Source organism: Polypterus senegalus, chromosome 13, assembly GCF_016835505.1.
Source record: "Polypterus senegalus isolate Bchr_013 chromosome 13, ASM1683550v1, whole genome shotgun sequence".
NCBI lineage: Eukaryota > Metazoa > Chordata > Cladistia > Polypteriformes > Polypteridae > Polypterus > Polypterus senegalus.
This window is the reverse complement of record NC_053166.1, coordinates 690,346-715,327: the sequence shown is the minus strand read 5'-3', so window position 1 is coordinate 715,327 and position 24,982 is coordinate 690,346. Positions and strand designations below refer to the sequence as shown.

Genomic DNA, 24,982 nt, shown 5'->3' with positions numbered 1-24,982 from the left:
ACACACTTTAACAAACTGAACATTTATTCATCTCGTGAGGATAACTGAAAAACTCCCAATCTAATGTGTCCCTTCAGACTTGGGTGGCTCTTTCATTGTGGGACAAATGACAACATCTACCTGTCTGTCTGTCTGTCACAGCCTGTAAGGAGTGTGCATGTTCTCTCCGTGTTCTCTTACCAACTAAAGGACGCAAAATACCTTTTCAACGGACTGAACTTTCTTTATTCTCTTAAGCATAGAGAAAAAAAAAAAAACCTGAAACCCCCGATCTTCTATGTGCATCCAGCTTCAGATGACACTTTCATAGTAGGACGAATGACAATGTCTACCTGTCTGTCACAGCCTGTAAGGCGTTTTCACGTTCCTAAATCTGTCCGCGATGGGTTTAATGGCTCCCGTTCAAATATCTGAATCGTCCATTCATGTTTGAATGTGCTTTCCCAATGACTGGCTCCCCCCATCCACGCTCCTTGACTGGATCACGAGAGCGGCCGGACAGCGGACTTTGGGACGGCGGTGTCCCGTCTGCATTGCGATCGCGAACGCGCGCGCGCTCCGAGGTTCCCGCTCGCTGCTCTCCTTTGCGTTTCCAGTTGAGAAGCTCGCGCGCGGCAAGTGGATACCTGGCACTCCGGGCGCGCTCCCAACTTGAAGCGGAAGAAAAAGGCAAACCCCCCGAAACGACTGGAAGCGCGTATACCCCACTCGCTTCTCCGTCAGCCCCCCACACTTCATTTCCTTGTGCCGGTTTCCTGTCTACAGCTGGCGGCAGCTTGAGATGCGCGCGGAGGGAGAGGCTGCAGCGGCGGCGCTCTCCGAAATGCTTCCGTGTGACACGCTGTAATTGGCGGACTCTGACGTGAAAAGAAGCTGGACCAAGATCGCTGCGTGGACGTTGTACTGAAGCGGAGCAGACCATCTTCAAGTGTTTCTCTCGCCCCACCAACACGCACTTTTGCTGTTTTGTTTGTGTCGGACGATTGGGCCTGCGTCGTCCGAGCCGGTCCCCGGTCTCGAGTTGTGCGTAGCAGCGGAGTCGGGCGGAGGCCAAATCGGGAGCACCAGCCTATCCAACTTCAGACTTGTTACATTTTTTTGTTTTATTCAGTTTTAAAAACTTGGCAACGCATTTTTTAATGACAGCGACCCTTTTATTCACTCTTCATTTTTACTCCGCGCTTGTATCAGCAGTGCCCGGCCTGCTTCCTTGGATTTCTTGTGTTTTTGTGCAGTTTAACTTGGCGGACGCCCCGTGAAGGCAGTGGCGGAGATTCTCGTTTTCCTTTATTTTTTGATTTTCGCAAGTTGTCGAATGTCGCCGTGTAAAACCACACCTGGTTCCTCATCCCTGCATCTCCAAAGAGCCGCCTGTGGGAAATGGTGAGTAGCCTTTAATATCGGGGGGACTGAGGGGTAAGGGTGGCATTGGGGTAGTGGGTGGCTAAAGGAGGGTGACGTGCGTTTAAGCGGTGGAGACAAAGGTCAACTTTACCATCTTTAATGAGGTTATCCGAATTACCGACAGCTTTCACACATTGTGCCCACCAAATGCCAAGTGCGGTGCACCTTTTGTGTCTACTGTTGCTAGGAGTCGTGGATTACATGTTTGTGTCTTATATCTTGTTTATGCATTTATGGCACACCTTGTAGGGAAACGGCCGTCTGTCTTCTATACCTGTTTTATCCTGAGCCTGGCTGTGGGGATGCTGGAGCCAATCCCAGCAAGCATTGGGTGCATGGCAGGAACAATCCCTGGATGGGGTGCCAGTCCATCACAGGGATGAACACACACACACACTCTCTATAGGGCCAGTTTAGCTTTGCCAATTCATCCACCCTGCATGCGTGAAACGCGTTCATTACCATACAGTACCGTACCATTTTATAAGCCCACTTAATCTTAAATAGTGTTGTGAGGGGCTCGAACCTGTCCAATTAAGCGTAGGGTGCAAGGAAGAAACAACTCTTGGATGGGGTGCCAGTCTGACACAAGTTACACACACACACACACACACACACTCTCTTAGGCCAATTTAGCACAATAGAGTCCAGCTGCAGGCGAGACGGTCTGAAGCCTTGGACAAATTCATTGACCTGAGACATTCTGAGTCCCATAAGCTGACGCCCCTGTTAGGGGGCATCTCTTTGGACTTCGCCCACTTTTCAGGAGCCACTCCCCTGTTTTGCAATTGTACTGACTCCTACGTTACACACCCCTCATGTCCATTTCAGTTCCTTTTAGCTCAGTGTTTCCCAACCTCGGTCCTGGGGGTCCAATGTGACTGCAGGGTTTTGTTCCAACCAGATTCCTAATCTGTGACAACACCTGGTAGCGCTGATCTCATTTCATCAACTGGTATTCTTTTGCTTTTATTCGATATTCAGAAAAGCACAGCAGCATGATTTTTACATTTATAAGACATTTAGAAATATTTGTGCTTTTGCTATCGATGTAAATGCTTAACTCTCTTTTGTTGATTTCCTTATATTTTGCCTTTCTCTGTGCAGTTTCTCCCCTTTGTTGTATCTTATTAATGACAATTAAAATTGAGCAGAGCAGACGTGCTGGCAAACAACAGGGAATAATCAAAGGCTGTAAGTACTTTAGCATCAAACACACTAATTAGTAAATAATGGATTAATTAAACAGAACACTTAGAAAAGTAGAATGAAAATCAAGATGAAAATATTGTTAAACAGAAAAAAATACATTATTCCCATATAACTGCTTGGTACATTTTAATTATATCCATCCATCCATTATCCATCCATCCATTTTCTAACCCGCTGAATCCGAAGACAGGGTCACGGGGGTCTGCTGGAGCCAATTCCAGCCAACACAGGGCACAAGGCAGGAACCAATCCTGGGCAGGGTGCCAACCCACTGCAGGACACACACAAACACACCCACAAACACACCCGGGCCAATTTAGAATCGCCAATCCACCTAACCCGCATGTCTTTGGATTGTGGGAGGAAATTGGAGCGCCCGGAGGAAACCCACGCAGACACGGGAGAACATGCAAACTCCACGCAGGGAGGACCCGGGAAGCGAACCCGGGTCTCCTAATTGCGAGGCAGCACCACTACCCACTGCGCCACCATGCCGCCCCCATTTTAATTATACACTAGCTGATTACCCAGTGGCTTCGCTCACTGAGTGCAAGGGAAAAAAATAAAATGTAGTATATAAATTATTAAACAGTAAAACATTAACATGTAAGAAGTAACGATACATTGAGCAGTACTGGAGTGTCTGTCACAGCCTGTAAGAAGTTTTCACGTTCCTAAATCTGTCCACGATGGGTTTAATGGCTCCCGTTCAAATATCTGAATCGTCCATTCACGTTTGAATGTGCTTTCCCAATGACTGGCTCCCCCCATCCACGCTCCTTGACTGGATCACGAGAGCGGCCGGACAGCGGACTTTGGGACGCCGGTGTCCCATCTGCATTGCGATCTTAGATGTAAACCCTCCATCTTCTTAAAATAATTCATCACAAAAGCAACCTTGAATGTTGTGGGGTTTTAGTGACCTGAAATCACCATAAGGGACAGTAAGTAGTCGTGCAGAACAATTTACAAAGAGAGTTTTGCTTCGATGGCGCCGATTACACTCATTCGCAAAGATTTCCACTCTCCCAGGAGCCGAGGGGGACTCGAAGTGTCACAAAAGGAGCGAGAAGAGAGGACGCTGCCCGAAACTGCAAAGCTCTCGACCCGGCGGAGCAGCCCGACATTCTGCGCCTCCGAGCGTCCACTTTGTTCTCACGACCCCTTGCTGCTGAAGGCGGTGTCGTCTTCACATTGTTTACAGATCCGGTACGGTTAAAAAGTAGAAAGACGCAAAGCTGTTTTCTTCATCTCTTCTACTATCAAATACTGCCAATTAAAAAAAAAAAAAAAAGGTTATAATGTAGCAGTTTCTGTGACAGTCACGTGGGCGAATAAATAAAACTTCTCTGTGGGCCGGGAGAGGGCGAGGCGGGGTGCACTTCTATGGGATAGATCGGCGTGTTTGTGTTTATTTCTTTTCAATATCAGTAGAATAACTCTTACACAAATAATAACAATTCGTAAAGACGATATAAAAATGGCGTCCACAAACTAAGTGATTAGTTCCTGTATTATAATATGTTCTGTGGTCATACGTAATTTCCGTTTCTAACGTGAAAAGAATTTATATTTATATCTCCATCCATTATCGAACCAGCCATATCCTAACTACAGGGTCACGGGAGTATGCCAGAGCTAAACCCGGCCAACACAGGGCGCAAGGCAGGAAACAAACCCTGGCCAGGGTGCCAGCCCACCACAGTGTGTGTGTGTGTGTGTATATGTGTGGCAGAAAAGTAATGAGACTGATTTTTTATTTACCAAAGTTTTTCTTTTTTTCAAACCTCAATGTTATCCCCTTCAAAGTAGTTCCCTTGGGCAGCTACACACCGATGGAGACGTTGTTCCCACTGTTGGTAGCAGCGCTGGAAGTCTTCAACCGGTATGGTCTTCAGCATGTCCGTTACACTCTTTTGGATGTTTTCTAAAGTCCCAAAATGACGTCCTTTGAGGACATTTTTCAGTTTAGGAAAAAGGAAAAAGTTACACGGACTGAGGTCAGGTGAATAAGGGGGCTGGGGAACCACAGGAATGCCTTTTGAGGTCAGAAATTCTGTTATGGAGAGGGCAGTGTGACATGGGGCGTTGTCATGATGGAGCATCCATTTGTCTGCAATGTCTGGTCTCACGCCAATGACCCTTTTTCTGAGCCTTTCAAGGACGTCTTTATAAAAAACTTGGTTGACAGTTTGTCCTGGAGGAACAAATTCTTTGTGGACGATTCCCCTTTCGTCAAAAAAACAAATCAGCATTGATTTGATCTTCGATTTGCTCATTCGAGCTTTCTTTGGTCGAGGAGAGTTTGCAGTGTGCCACTCCTGACTTTGCCTCTTGGTCTCAGGACCTGTGATCACACGACTAAAGAAATCTTTCTCATTAGCGATTCTGTCAAGAAGATCAAGACATTTGTTTTTTCGATTGTCCTTCTGCTCAATTGTGAGGTTTTTCGGCACCATTTTGGCACAGACCTTTCGCATGTGCAAATGTTCAGTCAAAATTTGATGAATGGTAAATCTGTTCAAATTTAATTGTTCACTCAACATTCTTAATGTTAAACGACGGTCTGATCTCACAAGAGTGTTAACACGTTCGATGTTGTCTTTGGTTTTCGAAGTTGAAGGCCTCCCTGAAAAACTTGAGCTCTGGATAAAGAATGTTCCCCATAGGCCTCTTTTAACTTTTCAAACATCACACTTGCCGATTCTCCAAGCTTAACACAAAATTTAATGGCACAACGTTGCTCCAAATTCCGCTGTTCCATTTTGCGTGACGCACAATCAAAAACACAACTTCGCTAATAGCAGTCACAAAAATCACGTAGTTAACGGAAGGAGTTGAAACTCGCACTGAGCTATGGGAGGGTACTGATACACGTGCTCTGTCAAGGACAACAGCGCAGCGTTGCTAGATCGCTTGCAGTGTTGCCAGTCTCATTACTTTTCTGCCACACCTCGTGGGCCATAGAAGGTCCATAACCCATCAGCAGGACCAGTATCTGCTCCTTTGGGCAAGGAGGAACAGGATGAGCACTGCCAGAGCCCTACAAAATGACCTCCAGCAGGCCACTGGTTTGAATGTCTCTGACCAAACAACCAGAAAGACTTCATGAGGGTGACCCAAGGGCCCCATGTCCTCTAATGGGCCCTGAGCTCACTGCCCAGCAGCATGCAGCTCGATTGGCATTCGCCATAGAATACCAGAATTGGCAGATGCACCACTGGTGCCCTGTGCTTTTTACAGATGAGAGCAGGTTCACCCTGAGCACGTGACAGAAGTGAAAGGGTCTGGAGAAGCCATGGAGAACATTATGCTGCCTGTAACATCATTCAGCATGAGCAGTTTGGTGGTGGGTTAATGATTGTCTGGTGAGGCATATCCATGGAGGGTCACACAGAGCGCTACAGGCTTGACAAAGGCACCTTAGCTGCCATTAGGTATCAGGATGAAATCCTTGGACCCATTGTCAGACCCTACACTGGTACAGTGGCTCCTGGTGCACGACAATTCCTGGCCTCATGTGGTGAGAGTATGCAGGCAGTTCCTGGAGGATGAAGGAATTGATACCATTGACTGGCCACCACACTTTCCTGACCTAAATCCAATAGAACACCTCTGGGACATTATGGTTTGGTCCATCCAATGCCACCAGGTTGCACCTCAGACTGTCCAGGAGCTCAGTGATGCCCTGGTCCAGATCTGGGAGGAGATCCCCCACAACACCATCTGTCATCTCATTAGAAGCAGGCACCGATGTTGTCAGGCATGTATACGAGAACACAGGGGCCATACAAAGTGCTGCGTACAATTTGGAGTTGCTGCAGTTCAATTTGGGCAAAATGGACTAGCCTGCCACATAATGTCTTCACTCTGATTTTTGGGGCGTCTTTGAATTCAGGGCTCTGTAGGTTGATCATTTTCATTTCCATCAAACGATGTGGCATCCTTTCGTTCCTAACACATTACCCAGTCTATATCAGTATAGATATCCACGAGGATTTCTATTAAGTGTTCCTTTAATTCTTTTGAGCAGTTTATATATATATATATATATATATATATATATATATATATATATATAGATTCCTTACTTTTTTAACCCTGTTTACTAAGAATTCGAAAAACAAATGACATCACTTTTTAAATTTTCAGGTGAAGCGTTACATTTGCATCCATACGACGTATAACTGCCCGTGATTGAATTTTGTTTCTTTCTCTCTATTAAATAAAAAGACTTCTTCGAGTGTTTGGTTCTAAGGGGAAACTGTAAACATTTTAATACGAATGGCATATCAAGATCTCCTTTGTTGTCTAATGTTATCCACAGAAGATGTGACAGACTTCAGTTCAGTTCTTATAAATTTTAACGTTGTCCTCACTTCAAGTTACCACTTAAAGAAGACTTATTATGTCCAAATCTTATTTAAGAATTTCATCCTGAAGGGTTATCAATAAAAGAAATGAGTACATGGGCAATCCTAGCACCGAGAAATGATGAAGTGAAACAAATCAACTCCAAAAATGTCGATCGGTTACACGGTAGATTGGTTAAATGCATATGAATAGACTCTGCTGAAACCGTTGGTGGTGATGAACAGAAGATGAAAACATCAACTTGCAATATTACGAAGAATATCTACAACCGTAAACACTGTTAAGTCTTCCTCCACACAAACTACTGCAGAAAGAAGATTGTATCCAAGAAGGTAATGTAGTAAATCTCCAGAGGATAACATTAGAATTTGAAAAAGTAATTTTATTTAAACGAGATAAAGGAATGAAATTCAATCACAGGCAGTGATATGTTGTGTTGTCATGATGAATGTCCAAACACAGAATCAAAATTCAACGTGATATTGACAAAAATTTCATTGAAAAAATTCTTTTTACTGAAGTTTTACAGTAAAAGTGTAAGTTTAAAAAGTATTTGCGTGTTAATTTCAAAGCCAAACAGAATGAAATCATATTACACAACAAATAACTCTTAACACAACATGAAACCTAATTTTCTTTCAAATTATTACGTTTTACTATTTTTTACTACAGTTAATTGCTCACTGTAATGTAATATAGTTAGTTCTAGTATGCATATGTAACAGTTCCCATGAAAGTAATCTGTTTAAATTGTACATCAGCATCCCCATACGCGGGCAGCAGAGCCGCAAAAAGACTAGCGTGTAGCACCAGCCTGGGGGTTGGCGAGCGAAGCGAGCAGGGGGACAAAGCCCCCTAGTATTACAAAAAAGAGAAACCGGTTGATACCAAACATCCACCTAAACACAGCAGGTAAGGTATGTCTGGTGTCCTCCACTCTGTCTTCACTATCACTTGATTCAAGTATTGGTTGGGTTTCAGTTTGTTCTAAAATTGGCTTTCCATGCCATTGTGTGGTTTGACTGATGGCTCTGGCCTGCTCATGAATATTAACGAGTTACCCTAGTGTTTCAAAACACACAGACATATTCATGATTTTGTTTATTTATTTGGCCACATGGTGTCATTTTATCCACTAGATGGCAGCAGACTGCTGTCCCTGAGTGTCATGTGGGCTTAACCTGAGAGATGTTCTGGTTAACACCAAGGAGGTTAACCACTGCTCCACACCATCTGCAGTATTTGTGTTCAGACGAGTCAATATTGATTTATGCAGTAGACTTTTAATGTTCTGATTTTTGACTTGTCTAATATATATATATATAATATACACTAGGAGGCTCTGCCCCCGCTCACATTGCTTGCCAACCCCTGTGTCTGCTTAATCAGATATACAATTTTAAAAGCGTTTTTTTTTTTTCTCTGGAATCATTGCTTTAACTGTTGCGGGACCACAGATTCTCATAGGGTTGGGTCCATTATTGTGTAAATCTACGTTTTGTGCATTGAATGATGCGAAGGTGAAAAGACTTTGTTTTCTGCTCTTTGCCTTTTATTTCTGACCTCACTTTGTCCTGCTATTTTTTCAATTACACCTGGTTCTGATGATTAATTGCCTTTTGCTTGCGCTAATGCCGTCTTTATTATCTTGTTTTTATACTATAGCGACTGACGTAATAAAGTGTCACAAAAGTTGTACTTGAACAATCGCTGACTTCATAACCCCAAACACAACTTTCTAGCACCCTCTCCAATCCCTCCACCCCCGGGTCTCGTACCCCCTTACCACATCAATCAGTACCCTGCTATCAGTCTTCTGTGCTGTACTCCGTCCTCCATCAATTGGACCTAACAGTGACTTAAAACAAAAAAAGGCTTCAGCTTGACTGGGACGCTACAATACTTTGGAATTTTACTGCTTTCATATTCTGTACCTTTCTCTGCATGTGTATCACGTCCTCATTTGTTTGAGTCTTTCAAATTCCACTGTTTTCATAATCTCTTATCTGCCTTTTTTTCTCTCCCACGTTTCTGGGTCTCTTTTCTCCGCGCTGTTCTTTCTTCTTTGTTGAAAGCACAGGATCTGTGTGTGCGCTGCTGCTGGCTGTGCTCTTATTTGATGATAAGGGCATGTCTTGCAAGAATCTCATGTTCCACGTCCCCGCGAGACGGCCCTGGGACAATCTCTTGGCACCAAGTCTCATGTTTACAGTCCCCGTGAGACGCTCCGTGGCCAGTCTTTTTTTGTCTCGCGGGTCTTTTAAATGTCTTCCGAGAAGATCACGTATCGTCACCTTGGAAATTTCCATCCATCCATCCTCTTCCGTTTATCCGAGATCGGGTCGCGTGGGCAGCAGCTTAAGCAGAGATGCCCAGACTTCCCTATTCTGGAAATTTCCTTTCCAGGATTTGTAAATATACAGACGACCCTTGATATACGACCGGCCTGACATGCGAACAACTTGATTTATGACCAAAATTTTTGTTTTGATTTACGACCAACATCTTGCGTTATGACTCGAATGCCGTCACGTGTATCCGCCTGTGCGATTGTAAACAAACAGCCGAGAGCGGTTGTAAGCGTCAGTTGGAGCCCAGATACATGTGTTTGTGGACGTAATTTTGGTCAGTGCAGTGATTTATCTATATATTTAATTCACTAAGACCATGGCAAGCAAGACTCATAATTGCTACGAAAGGAAGAGAAGGTAACAAAGGTAAAAAAATCGATTGTTAAGGGGTGTTAGCTAGTGGGCTGGTGCGGCACATGATGAAGTCATCAGGCTGAGTCACCACTGGCTTGCTTTGGAGTGTATTATTACTTCACAACACGACCAGCTTTGGACTGAGTGCTCGACTACTGTCATTATTAACTTCAGAAACAGTGATCACAATCGAAATGAAGAAGGAAATTGTGCGGAAATATGAGAGTGGTGTTCGTGTGACCGATCTCGCTAATATGTACAGCATGTCGAAATCCACCATCTCAGCAATTTTACAGAGAAAAGATTTGCATAAGGAGGCTCCTTCTAAACAATAACCACCTTCCGTTTCATTCTCCTCCTCCTCCTCCCTTCCTGCAGCCCAAAGATGTCAAATTAAATGGTGAGTACAGTGTGAAATTGTTGTTTCTGGTAGGCTAGGCACTTTTTATAACTTTTTGGTTAGTACAGTAGAAAAATGATTGGTGTTTTGGTAAATTACGCACATTATACAACCCTTTTTTATTATGAAAAGGTTAAGTAAGTGTTGTGGGAGGTTCGGAGTGCATTATGGGTATTTCCATTATTTCTTTTGGGAAAAATAGTCTTGACTTACAATGAACTTGAGTTACAACCAGCCCTCGAGAACGAATTGAGTTCATAAGTCAAGGGTGTGTGTGTGTGTGTGTGTGTGTGTATATATATATATATATATATATATATATATATATACATACAGTATATATATATATACACACACACAATTGACAATGACAATGTAATTGTTTGGTCATTGTCATGAGTGTTGCTGGCATACATATATATATAGATAGATAGATATACACACACATATAAACATATATACATATATATACACACACACATATATGTATGTATATGTATATATAATATATACAGTATATACACACATATACATCCACATATATATATATACATATAGCAAAATACCCGCGCACATATTGATTTTTTATATGTTTGCTTTTCTGTCACGCTCTCTCTATCTCTCTGACATTCTCTGCTCTGACGGCGCCCTTTGAAGAGAAGATATGTTTGCATTTGTTTAATTGTGAGAAAGAACTGCCATCTCTGTCTTGTCATGGAGCACAGTTTAAACTTTGGACTAAAGGGTGTTATTTCATGTCTAGAGGGCTCTAATAATGTTAACAGTGTGGGAGAGTTTATAAGGGATTAAAATATATAAAAATAACCGTACAAACATATGGTTCCTACTCCTCAGATTTTCATCTATCACGGGGGGTTCTGGAACGCAACCACCGCGATCGAGGAGGGATTTATATATATATATATATATACATACACACACACACAGAGAGACATATTCAATTTAAATTCTTTCTAGCCTGAATGATATTTTAGTTCAGTGGTCTCCAACTCTGGTCCCGGAGGGCCGCAGTGGCTGCAGGGTTTTCATTCTAACCCTTTTCTTAATTGGTGACCAGTGTTTGGAACTCATTTTCCTTTCATTTTAATTGACTTGTTTTTTAGGATTTGTTGCTCCGAATTGCTTCATTTCTTTCCTTAAGTAGCACCCAAACAGAAATGAAATGTGAAGTGAGGGAGCCAACAGAAGACCAGCTAAGTCAGGGCCTCAAACTCCAAGCAGTTGCTTAATTTGGAGCCGATTCTTGTTGTTAATTAAACCCATTCTTTAATTCAGTGGCTTGTTGCTGCTGTCATTGTGCAGTGGCAGACATTTCTAAAATTGTTGATTTTCTCTTTTCTAAGAGCACAATGTAAAAATATTTGGGTACTTCAGCAGATCAGCATTCCTGAGACTTTCATGTTTCTTTATGTTCAGATATTTTATGATGGACACAGTTTGCTGGTCCTGTTTTGGCTCATTTTGTATCTCATTATTGTTTGGCTGCTAATTAAGGAAAAAGAAACAATTAAGGGGTCTGAGTGTTCACTTAAAATTAATTCAAAAGAAGTTAGTTAGCAGTAAAAACAGGTCACTAATTAAGAAAAGTGTTAAAATGAAAACCTACAGCCACTGCGGCCCTCCAGGACCAGAGTTTGAGACCACTGTTTTAGTTGTTCAAGCCTTGTTGTTCAATCTGGTTTCTGAACTTCTCACAGAACAGATACAGCCCTGGTCAGAGTCACCTATGACCTCCTGATGGCTGCTGACCAGGGCTCTCCATCATTCCTTATCCTCCTGGACCTCACAGCTGCATTTGAAACGGTAGATTATAATATTCTCCTTCATCGTTTTCACAATAAAATTGGACCTTCTGGCATTGCTTTGGAGTGGTTCGAGTCCTGTCTTACAAGATAGGGCTGAGTATGTGGCCTTGGGGAGTGTTAAATCTCACACCCACTCTGTCACCTGTGGGGTCCCACAAGGAACAGTCCTTGGGCCGACCCTTTTTAATATCTATATGCTACCCCTGGGTCACATCATCCACAAGCGTGGTGTTTCATTCCATTGCTATGCCGATGATATGCAGCTCTGTGTGAGATTGGATTCGACTTCTCTTACACCTCCATCAACTCTTTCCTCTTGCTTGGATGAGATTGAGGCCTGGATGTCCAAGAACTTCCTCAAGCTGAACAGCACTAAAACTGAAACTCTTTTAATTGGCAACCCCCCATCAACTTCGTTCTTCTGTAAATTGTATTTCCTTTTCTGACCGTACCATTACCCTATCCCCTTCTGTTACAAATCTGGGTGTCAAGTTAGACTCCCATCTGTCATTTGATACACATGTCCATCACCTTTGTAAAATTGCATTCCTTCATCTCCGAAACCTAGCCAAACTCCGTCCCTACCTCTCCCTCTGTGATGCTGAAAAACTGCTTCATGCCTTTGTGTCATCCAGGCTGGATTATTGTAATGCACTCCTCATCGGGATCCCCAGCAAAAGCCTTCAAAAGCTCCAACAAATAGTGCTGCAAGAATCCTGATGAGGGTGTAGAAATATGAACACATCTCACGTATCGAATACAAACTCTGTCAGCTCACTCACCAGTGTATCCATGGAAATGCTCCACAATATCTGAAGGAACTCCTCTAATACTACAATCCACTGCAAGAAATCTCCGTTTTGCAAATACCTACCGCCTTCGCCCCCCTGTGACCAAACTTCATACAATGGGTGACCGAGCTTTTGCAGCCGCTGCTCCACGGCTCTGGAATGATCTACCAGAGAGCATAAGGTGGAGATTGTTGAGGAGTACAAGTATCTAGGGGTGCATATGAGCAGTAAGCTAGACTGGTCCAGGAACTCGCTGGCTGTATGCAAGAAGGGTCAAAGTAGGCTGTATTTCCTACGCAAGCTCAGATCTTTTAGTGTCAGCAGCACTATGTGGTGGATGTTCTATAACAACGTGGCATGCTGGGCGAGCAGCATGAAAGTGGCAGACATCAGGAGACTAAAGAAACTAATTCAGAAGGCTGCCTCTGTGGTAGGAGAGAAACTGGACAGCTTGGAAGCTGCGGCAGATCAGAGAATGTTGTCTAGGCTTCAGTCTGTTCTTGAAAATGCTAATCGGCCACTTTTATAGTGCTGTGGTTGGACAAACGAGCGTCTTCAGCAGTAGACTGACCAGCATCAAGTGCTCCACTGAATGTCACAGAAAATCCTTCCTCCCCTCAGCCATCAGACTCTAGAACTCCTTTTCCGGTCACTCACCCACACTTTTTAAGTTATTACCCTCTTTCTTTATTGGTACTTGAAATGTGCAACATACTATCTGTTCTTGTGCAGTAAATTGTCTTCTCTTCACATGAGTTTGTTCCCAGATTGTGCAATATTAACTTAAGATGCAGCACTCTGTACTTTAGTTTGATACTTACATTTATTATACTTTATTATATTTACATGATTACTTTTATATGTGCTCTTAGTGTAGCATGTCTCTTGTCTGTTGTTAAGTTGTAACATAAGTAATTTCCTTTGGGATTAATAAAGTTTTCTGATTCTGATAAGAACACAGCAGACTGTGGGCTGTTTAAAAAAAAAGTGGCTAAAGACTTTTCTATTTAGGAAAGCTTATTAATGAAAATGCTACAATTATCTCTGTTGTTTTATCTCTGTTTTTATCTTGCCTTGCCTTTTTTTTTAACGTAGCACTTTGAGATTTACTGCGAATGTAAAGTGACCTATAAATAAAATGCATTATTATTATTATTATTATTATTACACAATACCCAGGTACATTACACAGTATTGACAAAAGAAATAAAACAAGTACAACTTGGCTTGCATTATTATCCAGTAGTATAGAAACAGTATTCACACATTTGAACATAATGGTCCTGATCTGACTTTTTAAAGCCAAAGTATCTCCAGACAACAGACAAAGGCTCCTGTTTTCGGCAAAAGTTCTTCTGTGTCATCATGTTCAACTTTATCGTCTGCTACAGCTTCAGTTTCAGAATGTTCTCTGTCCATTTTCACCACTCACTACCTCCACTAACGCATGTACCCCGTTGCATGCGTGTTTAGCGGTGCAGCAGTGAAAAAGGTCCCCCCCTTAAACAGTTTCCCGCTGCGCCACTTTCCGAACGTTGTTTAGGCTATTTAAACTGGTGTTCTGTTATAAGAAAAATCCATATCATAACAAAAATAAAGAACGGTTTTTGGTATGAACCGGTATACCGCTCAGCACTAATGTCTGCCATGTTTGAGACTCCACTAAACAACAGTCTGCATGCACCACTACTGCAGAGGTAGCTAGGGAGGTTGACTGATATCTCGGTGGGATTTTACAATTATCTTTCCTTTCCTTTTAATTATTCTCATGGTTAACGGTTAGGAGGATGTCCTCATATCAGCAGGGTTACCATTGTTTTTAATCACTTTTATACCAGTTTTTGTCTAATTGTGAATTTATAGAGGCCAGTGGACCCTTGACTTATGAACTCAATTTGTTCTCGAGGGCTCGTTGTAACTGAAGTTGGTTGTAAGTCAAGACTATTTTTCCCATAAGAAATAATGGAAGTACCCATAATGCGTTCCAAACTTCCCATAGCAACACTTACTTAACCTTTTCATAATAAAAAGTGTTGTATAATGTGCATAATTTACCAAAACCACCAATAATTTTTCTACTGTACTAACCAAAAAGTTATAAAAAGTGCCTAGCCTACCAGTAACACCAATTTCATACTGTACTCGCCATTTAAGTTGACATCTTTGGCTTGCAGGAAGGGAGGAGGAGAATGAAATGAAAGGTGGTTATTGTTTGGAAGGAGCTTCCTTATACAAATCTTTTCTTTGTAAAATTGTAGAGATGGTGGATTTCGAAATGCTGTACATATTACCGAGATCGGTCACACGAACGCCACTCTCATATTTCCGCACAATTTCCTTCTTCGTTTCGATTGTGATTGCTTTCTTTACCTTCATTACCTTCTCTTCCTTCTTTAGCAATTATCGAAATGAATTATATAAATCGCCGCACTGACCGAAATTACATTCACAAACACATGCATCTGGGCTCCGACTGACACTTACGAACGCTCTCGGCTGTTTGTTTACAATCGCACAAACGGAATTCACGTGATCGCATTCGGGTTGTAACGTAAGACGTTGGTCGTAATTCAAAACAAAAATTTTGGTCATAAACCAAGTTGTTTGTATGTCAGGTGGGTCGACTGTATTTTTATAATGGATTTACATTGATAATATTATCTGCCATGGTCACAGGATCATGAGGCTCTTTGGAGATGATCTTGTAACCTCTACCTTGACCATGCTTGGCTATTAGCTTCTTCCTTTTCTCCTCAGACAATGTTTTGTTCTTCATTGTCTCGTCTGTGCTCGGTGTGATTCACACAGTGACACAGCACAGAGGAGTCAGGTCTTTGCTCCATTCAGATAGACCGAGTGACTGATTAGTGGTCCAGATTTTACTGCTTGCAATGTTGATACTATGCAATTATGTCTCCTAAGGGCTCCCAGTAATTTTGTCCATGCTATTTTCTTTATAACTAACTGAAATACCCAGTGTTGCCCGGGAGGAAAATAAAGTGTTTTTTTTTTTAATCGTTTGAGAAAAATATAATTTATAAACTTTAAAAACAAAAAATTAATTAACAAACAATGAAGACTCACAAATGTGCTTGTCTTACAGTCTTGTATGTATGTTATCATCTAGTTGACGCTCGGAACCGGCCAACTCAATTTCATTTCAAAAGCAACAGGCGGGCACGGTGGTGGCACTCAAACATAAAGAATGCTGGCAATCACCTCCAGTTCGCCCACTGGTGGTCGTTCCGAGTATCAACTGGATGATAACGTGCATACAAGAACGCAAGATCACCCCCCCAGTCCTACCTGAAGGGGGTGGGTTAAAGCTGATTTCACCCTGCAGTATTTTTAGCCGACCAATGAGAAACATGAGTACCAAGTTTCATGAAAATCGCTCCAGCCGTTCGGAAGTGATGCTGGAACATAAATACATACACACACACACACATTAACCCCTACGGAGAGTAGCCGAAAGAAGAAGATGATATGTAGATACGCTACTGTAGCCGTCTGTTTGTCTGTCCAGGATTTTAAATCACCTGTAGTTCGCAAACCGTTTGAACTATTGACCTGAAATTTGGTACACGTATACTACGTGACGTCTACTATCCGCTTTCGGGGTGGTGATTGACCTACAAGGTTGTTCCTCTTTTTATTTTTATTTTATTTTATTGTGAAATCAACTCTCGGCAGCGCGCAGCAGGGCGGCTGTGTGGCGCATGGATATGGGCGCCGTTCTCATTCCCTACCACTTTTGCCGTCACTTCCTCTACCTCTTCATATCATAAGTCACTAGCCAACCCGCGGTGTATCATACGCCGCATAATCAGGCCATTTTTTTTAATGATTTTTAAGCACAGGGAGAAAATTAACATTTGAAAAATCAGTAATGTAATAAATCAGCAAGAAAAGCAACATTGTAACAATGCACGGAACGAACCAACACACAATCGTCCGTGACTGAAAACTGTTGGATCGCCATCCCTCCTTCTCCTGCCAGATGGAGGGATGGGGGTGCATGGCGCGATGTGTGGATTGGGAGGAGAGGAGAAAGACGTGCATTCAGCTCCCTCCGTCATGCTAATCTGCTGATTTTTCGTTCAGTATTCACTGCCTGCTCATGTGCCTGTGACTGACGTAGACGTTTCATTGCTCTGTGCGGTTTTGGCTGCTTTTCAATATATAATCCACCAAGACACCCGACCACGGTAGTAGCGAGGTGGGAGGGGAGTGTGCACAAAGGGTAGGGACGTAATCAGTGGGAGCGTATGAGTCGCACTTAGTGGGAATTCCACGGTTTGTAGTCCGAATGGGGTTCAACGGCTTACCCACGCCTAGACACACGCTCAATGTCATGCATAATTATTTATTGAATGCTAAACACTTCTGGAAAGACACGGATGTCTAAAACGGGTTGGTGTGAGAATACAACAGTAAGTGAATGAAAAGATGGAACTCTGGAGAGAGCAAAATACAACACAATAGTGAACCCGCGGCATAACAAACGCCGCATAATTATTTATTGATGCTTGAACACTTCTGTAAAGACACAGTTGTCTAAAAAGGGAGGGTTTGAGGATACAAGAGAAAGAGAATGAAAAGATGGAACTCTGGAGAGATTAACATATAATTGTCCATGAGTGAAGAATACACATGTTTGTCGCGGATGCGCATTGCTGTATGTAGCGTGTAAAACAATTCGCTATGGTGCACGCGGTCGTGCGTCGTAACCGAAAAACTCGTTTTTTAAAAGACTGCTAACTTCATTGTGCTTCAACCTCAGCGGTAAAGGATTGTTTTAAGGATCCCATGGGATACCCCTTTGCAAACCGTTTTACATGCTGCATATGGCGACTCACTTCCGCGAGAAACATGCCTCTATGAACAGTCAAGGTGGCTCGGAGGTACATGAGGTCTCCACGACAGACGAATATAAATGACACCGTTCCTTCTGTGTCGTCGCGTCCGAGTTGGTGGGCGTGGCTCTGCGAGTTGTCGTCGAATCCAATGGTCTTGGAGTTGCAGGGCGTGGCTCCTCCCTGCGTGCGCCATAGGTGTCTTACTTGTCGGCGGCTTAGTGAATCCACGCCCCTTCCGGTGTGCTTTCCATGGGTGTCTTGCCTTAGTGAATTATATATATATAGATTCTTGAGGCAGACTGAAGACTTAAGTGCCAGCTTAAGTGAAAAATGAAGGAAAATGTACTAAGTAATTGCAACACAAACACTGACTTAACAGTTTTAATGTGAAAAGATGCCGATGAAAGAAGAGAAGAAACGGGCTACTAGGGTGGAGAAAAGAAGAGCCACTCGGGAAGCAGCAAGCGCATCAACATCTGAGGAAATGAATGGTAAACGTACAAAGAAAGAGGATGAGAACTAGGAATGCTCAAGTCAAGTGGATTCACTACACATTATCGTTAGAGGCAGTGCGCCATTACTGGTTTTTCTGATAACTAGGGGGCCATGTCCCCCCTGCTCGCTTTGCTCCCAACCCCTAAACAGCACCAGTGCTATGCGCCTTTGGGAGGAGGGGGCTGAACGCACCCCAAGGAGACGCGGCCGCTCCTCTGAAACCCCCTCTTAAACAGTGATACAATGGGAAACAAATAACAGTTGTTTTTTTAATGTCCTCTTTGCTCGATCATCTGCTGGCTTGCTGCTGCTGCTTCTGCCGTGCCGCGTGATCTGCATTTCGTGCGGCGCTTAAAAGTCTGTATAGCAGCTGTCCTTTTTTCTGACTACCTTGTCTCTCTTGTCCCCCAGACATTCTCAAACACTATGCAGTCTCTTTTCGCTGTTCCGTTATTTCACCAAGTAATATTTTCAGTTTGTTTGTGCTCTTTACTCTCATTTTTTTGAGACTTTCGAATGTTCCTACCTCCATTATCTTTAACCTGCTCTGCATGTTTATCACGGGAAGGTTGTAAGTATGACGTGACTTGTCTGTCTCGCAGGACATGAAAGTGTCTCTCTGTGTCTCTTCCAAAGATCACGTATCGTCACAAGATATATTTTTTTTTTTTTTTTAATAATAGAGCGATACACTATATGACCAGAAATATATGGACACCCCTCCAAATGACCAAATTCAGGTGTTTTATTGTTAACCGGCGTATCAGATCAGCTCACAGCCATACATACCCCCCTGTTATATCTACAGACTCCACATTAATGCCTGTGGTTTTACAATGGAATGTCCAACAAGCTTCTAAAGGAGTTATGGTCAGGTGTCCATAAACGTTTGGCCATGCAATGTTTGTTTGGTCCTAAGTCAAAAGCAAATTGTCTTCGCTGTAGAATAAAGCATGGAGGATGCCAGTTACTTTTGTCTGTTTTATAGAAAAGTGTATTTTTAAAATTGGTAATCTACATGTATTACAAAAGTATCACAAGCACACGAGACAGTAAGTATTGTATTTCACCAAGCATTAAAATGTAAGAGATAGGATTAAAAAGACTCATGCCTACATATTTTTATGATTCTGTATAAGCTTGAAACCATCAATACTTCAAAAGCCAAAGGTTAAACATGCAGGGTGGGCCCCTACTTTTAGAGAGGGAATGTGAACTTTCGAACTCTACATATTGGTGGCGAGTGCTGAGCTAGTAGGGAGTAAGGATAGGCCTTGTCAGCCAGACATGATGGACAGAGAAATATTGGTGGAATCAATTAGGGGCAGGAATAGAGCAGTTGTATGTTAGGAGTCAGATGAGGATGAACAACGGCTTGTATGATAAGAACTGTGTTAAATGTAGAGGAGCTGCCTATGACTGGGCACTCATGGCATCTGAAGTGAGTCTGTATGTGCGCCGTACAGTAAATCTGATTGATTCTGGTGCCTGTCCTGCGACTCTTGAGTGCCTTTTTTGGGGCTGAGGGTGCCCACGCCAGTCTGCGTCTACAGTCTCAACATATTTAATAGAAAATTGTGATTTTTTTTTTAATAGTAATAGAAGGGGTTTGTTTCTTGCCTTGCGCCCTGTGTTGGGTGGGACTGGCTCCAGCAGACCCCCGTGACCCTGTAGTTAGGTTATAGCGGGTTGGATAATGGATTGATGGATAGATAATAGAAGGGCTCCAATACTTTTGGCAGCAAGTGTTTATTAAACTTACAGAAACATTCTCACAATAACCAGCAGATGGCACTAAGTAGCTGCTCAAGGCGTGGTGTTCTGGTTTCTAAATGTGCCTCAGGTGCGCGTTGAGTAGTTTTGAGTTCCTGTGAACTTTCGTAACATTTTTAGGGAGTTCCTAAATTTGTTAAATTTTCTGTGTAGAATAGATTAGTTGACTAACACTATATGCAAAAACTAAAGCGCAAGGGAGAGCTCCTTGTGTGGAGAGCTCCTTGTGTGTGTGTGTATTTATGTTTTTAGTGTGGAGAGAGAATTTGAAGAATTCGGTTACTAAAGATGTGAGTACACTGTTCAGAACCGAGGCCCAATCCACGGTTGGCTCTTTTGGCTTCAGCTGTCCATGAGCCTGAAGGGGATCACGGGGGTAAGTTGATAAAAGAATGCTTTCAAAAAGGGTACAAATGTTTGTTTTTATCCAGGCTGATGGGGTAAATAAAAGACACAGGCCAGAGGGTGCTCAGCCTCAACTTGCAAGATAGCAACAAGCATTTATTATTTTATATGTTGTATTTTCAGTTTCCGGTCCAGATTAACATAATATTTCAGTGTCCTGCTCCTTTGTTCACAATGAAATCCTTATAAAAGTTATAACAGTATGCACAGTATCTCTACTGCTGCTACTACTAAATTATTGTGTCTGTGTGTTGACAAGATGAAACTTTTATGGAAAACCTTGGACTTGTCAGTTTCTTTGCCATTAGCCCTTCATGCCTGGATGCTCTTTTGTCTTTACAACACTTGCAAGATGTTAAGGCTCATCCTATTTGTGAACATCTCCTGCTTTTCTTACATCCTACTGCACAACTGAATTGAGGAAGGACCAAAACAGTGAGACTTGGCATTTGTTGTTTTCATCACCCTGCTTTCCACTGGCGTGTATCCACTCTAGTGCTAGATTGTTACTAAAATTTTGAATTCGGTATTAGTAGCACCTTTTGAAGCTCGATACCAGTTTTAAAATGTTCCCAAAGCCAATAACGGATAACTCCTCACCCCAAAGTCTCACAGCAACCCGGCAGTTGTGTTGGGCAGAAGTCAGGTTATTTGGACGATCATTTATTTTTCAACAGGACAATGACCCCAAACACACCTCCAGGCTGTGTAAGGGCTATTTGACCAAGAAGAAGAGTTATGGAGTGCTGGAAATGGTCAGGAAAATAAAGAAAACACATTGAATGAGGAGGTGTGGCCAAACGTTTGGCCTGTACTGTATGTATGTATGTATATATATATATATATATATATATATATATTGTGGTCCCCGGCCGGGACGCCCAGGAGGAGGAGAGGAGGGCTTGTGCCTCCTCCAGACCGAGAGGGGGCATTCATCCTGGTTATATTGGGGACCAGCCCTGTAGGGACCCGTGGTCGCCGCCAGGCGGCGCCCCGATGCCGGTTTACCCCGTGTGGTCTTTGGCCGGGTAAGGAGCCCGGCCGGGACGCCTTGGAAGACAGGAGGAGGGCGTGTGCCTCCTCCAGACCGAGAGAGGGCGTCCGTCTTGGTTAGATACGTGACCTCGGGTAGGGGGCTTGGAAGCCCAGCCCTGTAGGGACCCGTGGCCACTGGCAGGCGGCGCCCTAGTGCCTATTTGTCCCTGGAGCCTGGCACTTCTGCCACACCAGGAAGTGCCGGGGGGAAGACGACCGGGGAGACACGGACGGCTACCGGGTGCGCAGCCGGCACTTCCGACACACAGGGGTGTGGCCAACGTTAAGTGCCGGGAAGCAGCTGGAGCCCATCCGGGTTCCCATAAAAGGGGCCGCCTCCCCCCAGTCAGTGGTGGATGTCGGGAGGAAGCAGACAGAGCTGGAGAGAGAGGACGGGAGGCGGCCAGGAAGGCACAGAGACTGTGGGCCTGGACATTGGGGAAATCGGTGCAAGAAGGCACTGGGGGTTTTGTGAGTGCACGTACCTTTGGATAATTGTAAATAGTGAATAAACGGTGTGTTGGGTGCAAAATATGTTGTCCGTCTGTGTGTGTCCGGGCCAGCATTCACAATATATATATATATATGGCAAAGTCCCTTGGTAAATTGAGATAGCAGGGAAGAGCAGGGAGTGGGGTGAGTGTTGGGTGTTCGACAGTTACTGTTGCGTTAATAAGTGACAATGTGTGAAGTGCTTGAAAAGTCTCGAATTATTTCTGCTACCAAAATTGAAGAAATGGCTGTTCCATATACCGCACAACCCTAATCCGCTCACTTTATTTGTAATTTAAAGAAATAAAAAAGAGGGTCGTTCCAGATGTGGAAATAGGAACACTTTGTTAGATAGTGAGCCTACAGTGTCTTGCGAAAGTGAAGCGTACTTGATTTTGGCATTAACAATTAATATACCACTGACAGACACCCTGCCCTTCTTGTCATGAATTAAGGATTCATTATTATTATTTTGAGCCTCATTGTCGATTTTAAAAGTTTTTTTTACTTTCTTATATACAAAGTAAAGTATTGTAATTGTCCAAAAATTTGAACTCAAGATTCTCAACGTTTTGGAACTCCCCGAGTCCGAAAATACCATTTTTGGAATTATGTCTGTGTGTGTGTAAACATGATAACTTTCACTTAGGTCAACCAAATTTTGCATACAAGTATTAGGTACAAATGTAGATTTCTGTCAACCTTTGGCATATTTCCGCTAACCAGAAGTGGTACTTTTTTATTCATACAGCTGCAGAGTCTGAATTATTCAACTTTACTTTTATAATAATTGTTCAATATGTTATTACTGTGATTTGATTTGTTATTGATGGTTCTTTAATGTACATGATGTAAAAATATAATCCTGCTCTTGCAATTTACTCCTCAAATATCCACCCCCATATCTGAGTATATGAGAAAGTCTGGGGAGACCACTTCCAATTTTTATTGCTTCTTGTTGTTTTTAATTCTCCTGGTGCCATTTTCAGTGACCATTGAATGACCGATTCAAGAGCTCAATCTTATGTGCATTTGACTGCGATTCACTGTCACTTACAAGAAGATTTTACATAATACATGATCTCTTAGCTCCTTTGACCGGACATTACTAGTCAGGCCGAGATCTAGACTTGAGCTCAGAGCGGGCCGTGCCTTTGCAGCAGATTCCCCTAAGCCTTGGAATAGTCTCCCCCTAACGTCGGTCACTTTTAAATCAAGTCTAACAGCCTCTCTTTTGGACTTTTTAGACTTGCATGTGAGTACTGTTTTTTTTTTTTTTTTAATTTGTTTGTGTTTTGTTGTATTTATGGAGCTTGTATAGCACTTCAGTCAGCTTCTAATGTACAAATAAAACCTGACTTGACTTGTCTTGAACACTTAACAATATTTTAGCCAAAATGTTTGTGTTTGGGGCACTATGTGTGTCCAACCGGCCACCTGCAATGTGGATTACGTAGTTTTGTCCCCAACACTCTACTGGAGCCCTTGTACCAGTAATTTGATTTTCCATTCTCCTTGAAATGATGAGATTTCATTGGCCATCACTACAAACAGCGCAGGGTGCATAACAGGTTAAAAGTGTCCTCCGTATCCCTAATCTCTATTATTATGTGCATATGGGGATATTAATATTTATGAGAGTTATGTGTACATGATTGATGGTTTAAGTCAGGTTTTAATAACCCTGTTGCCTAAACCTAATCTCCCTCTTGGGACAATAAAAATTGAAATGAAAAAGTGATTGATGTCCTTGGACTGTTTAGCATGAGTTGCAACATGCCAGTGGATCATTTGTCTGGTAAAGTGGTTTTTAAAGTGCTTTGTTTATCAGCTGTGTGCTGCTTTATTCTAGTGATATGCCATTTAACTGGCGTGTGATTAGGACTAGCAAAGTTTCAGCTTTAAATAAGCGCTTGGTTTTTAACTGGATACTTTTTTTATGCACAGGTTTTATGCCAAGTCCACATAAAAAAAATATTGAACTCATTCCTGATTTCCTTTATTATTGAAAACTAGCTGTCCCCCGTGGCTCTGCCAGCGTATTAATGAAACAGGACAGTGAGGATGGCCCCGCCTGGCTCTCTACTCCTGACGTCACGCTTCCCCCCTCCCCTCGGCCCAGAGCCTCTGTCTCGGATTAGCGCGAATATATCACTCCTGTAAGCGAACTCTGATTCTTAGCGCGATGAGAAAGTCGCAAAATCAATGGAATATTTAAGCAAATTATAATCTACCTTTCAAATTTCAAGTCCCAAGTCCTCATGGTTCAGGAGATTTTGTGATGAGTAAGTCAGTGGGATTTGGCTTTTATTTATATACAGTGGGTACGGAAAGTGTTCAGACCCCCTTCAGTTTTTCACTCTTATTATATTGCAGCCATTTGCTAAAATCATTTAAATTAATTTTCCCTCATTAATGTACACACAGCATCCCATATTGACAGACAAAAAAAAGAATTTTTGAAATTGTTGCAGATTTATTAAAAAAGAAAAACTGAAATATCACATGGTCCTAAGTATTCAGACCCTTTGAACCCTCAGTATTTAGTAGAAGCCCCCTTTTGAGCTCATACAGCCAGGAGTCTTCTTGGGAAAGATGCAATAAGTTTTTCACACCTGGATTTGGGGATCCTGTGCCATTCCTCCTTGCAGATCCTCTCCAGTTCTGTCAGGCTGGATGGTAAACGTTGGTGGACGGCCATTTTAGGTCTCTCCAGAGATGCTCAATTGGGTTTAAGTCAGGGCTCTGGCTGGGCCATTCAAGAACAGTCACAGAGTTGTTGTGAAGCCACTCCTTCGTTATTTTAGCTGTGTGCTTAGGGTCATCGTCTTGTTGGAAGGTAAACCTTCGGCCAGTCTGAGGTCCTTAGCACTCTGGAGAAGGTTTTTGTCCAGGATATCCCTGTACTTGTCCGCATTCATCTTTCCCTCGATTGCAACCAGTCGTGCTGTCCCTGCAGCTGAAAAACACAAGTGATGAGCAGTGCCTGGTTGTCTCCACACATACCACTTAGAAAGTTCTCATCAGACCAGAGAATTTTATTTCTCACCATCTCAGAGTTCTTCAGGTGTCTTTTAGCAAACTCCAAGATAGAACTTTTTGGCCTTAATTCTAAGCGGTATGTGTGGAGACAACCAGGCACTGCTCATCACTTGTCCAATACAGTCCCACAGTGAAGCATGGCGGTGGCAGCATCATGCTGTGGGGGTGT

At 42.8% G+C, this 24,982-nt stretch overlaps 1 protein-coding gene across 1 annotated transcript in view; it reads left to right on the top strand.

The window, feature by feature from the left end:
• Positions 1 to 499: 499 nt before the first annotated feature.
• The window catches only part of fbxw2 (F-box and WD repeat domain containing 2), a 56,310-nt gene continuing 31,827 nt past the window's right edge, over positions 500 to 24,982 (top strand). The window contains exon 1 of the mRNA XM_039774481.1: positions 500 to 1,383. The gene's annotated coding sequence lies outside the window, so the exon portion shown is untranslated. The remainder of the gene's footprint in view (positions 1,384 to 24,982) is intronic.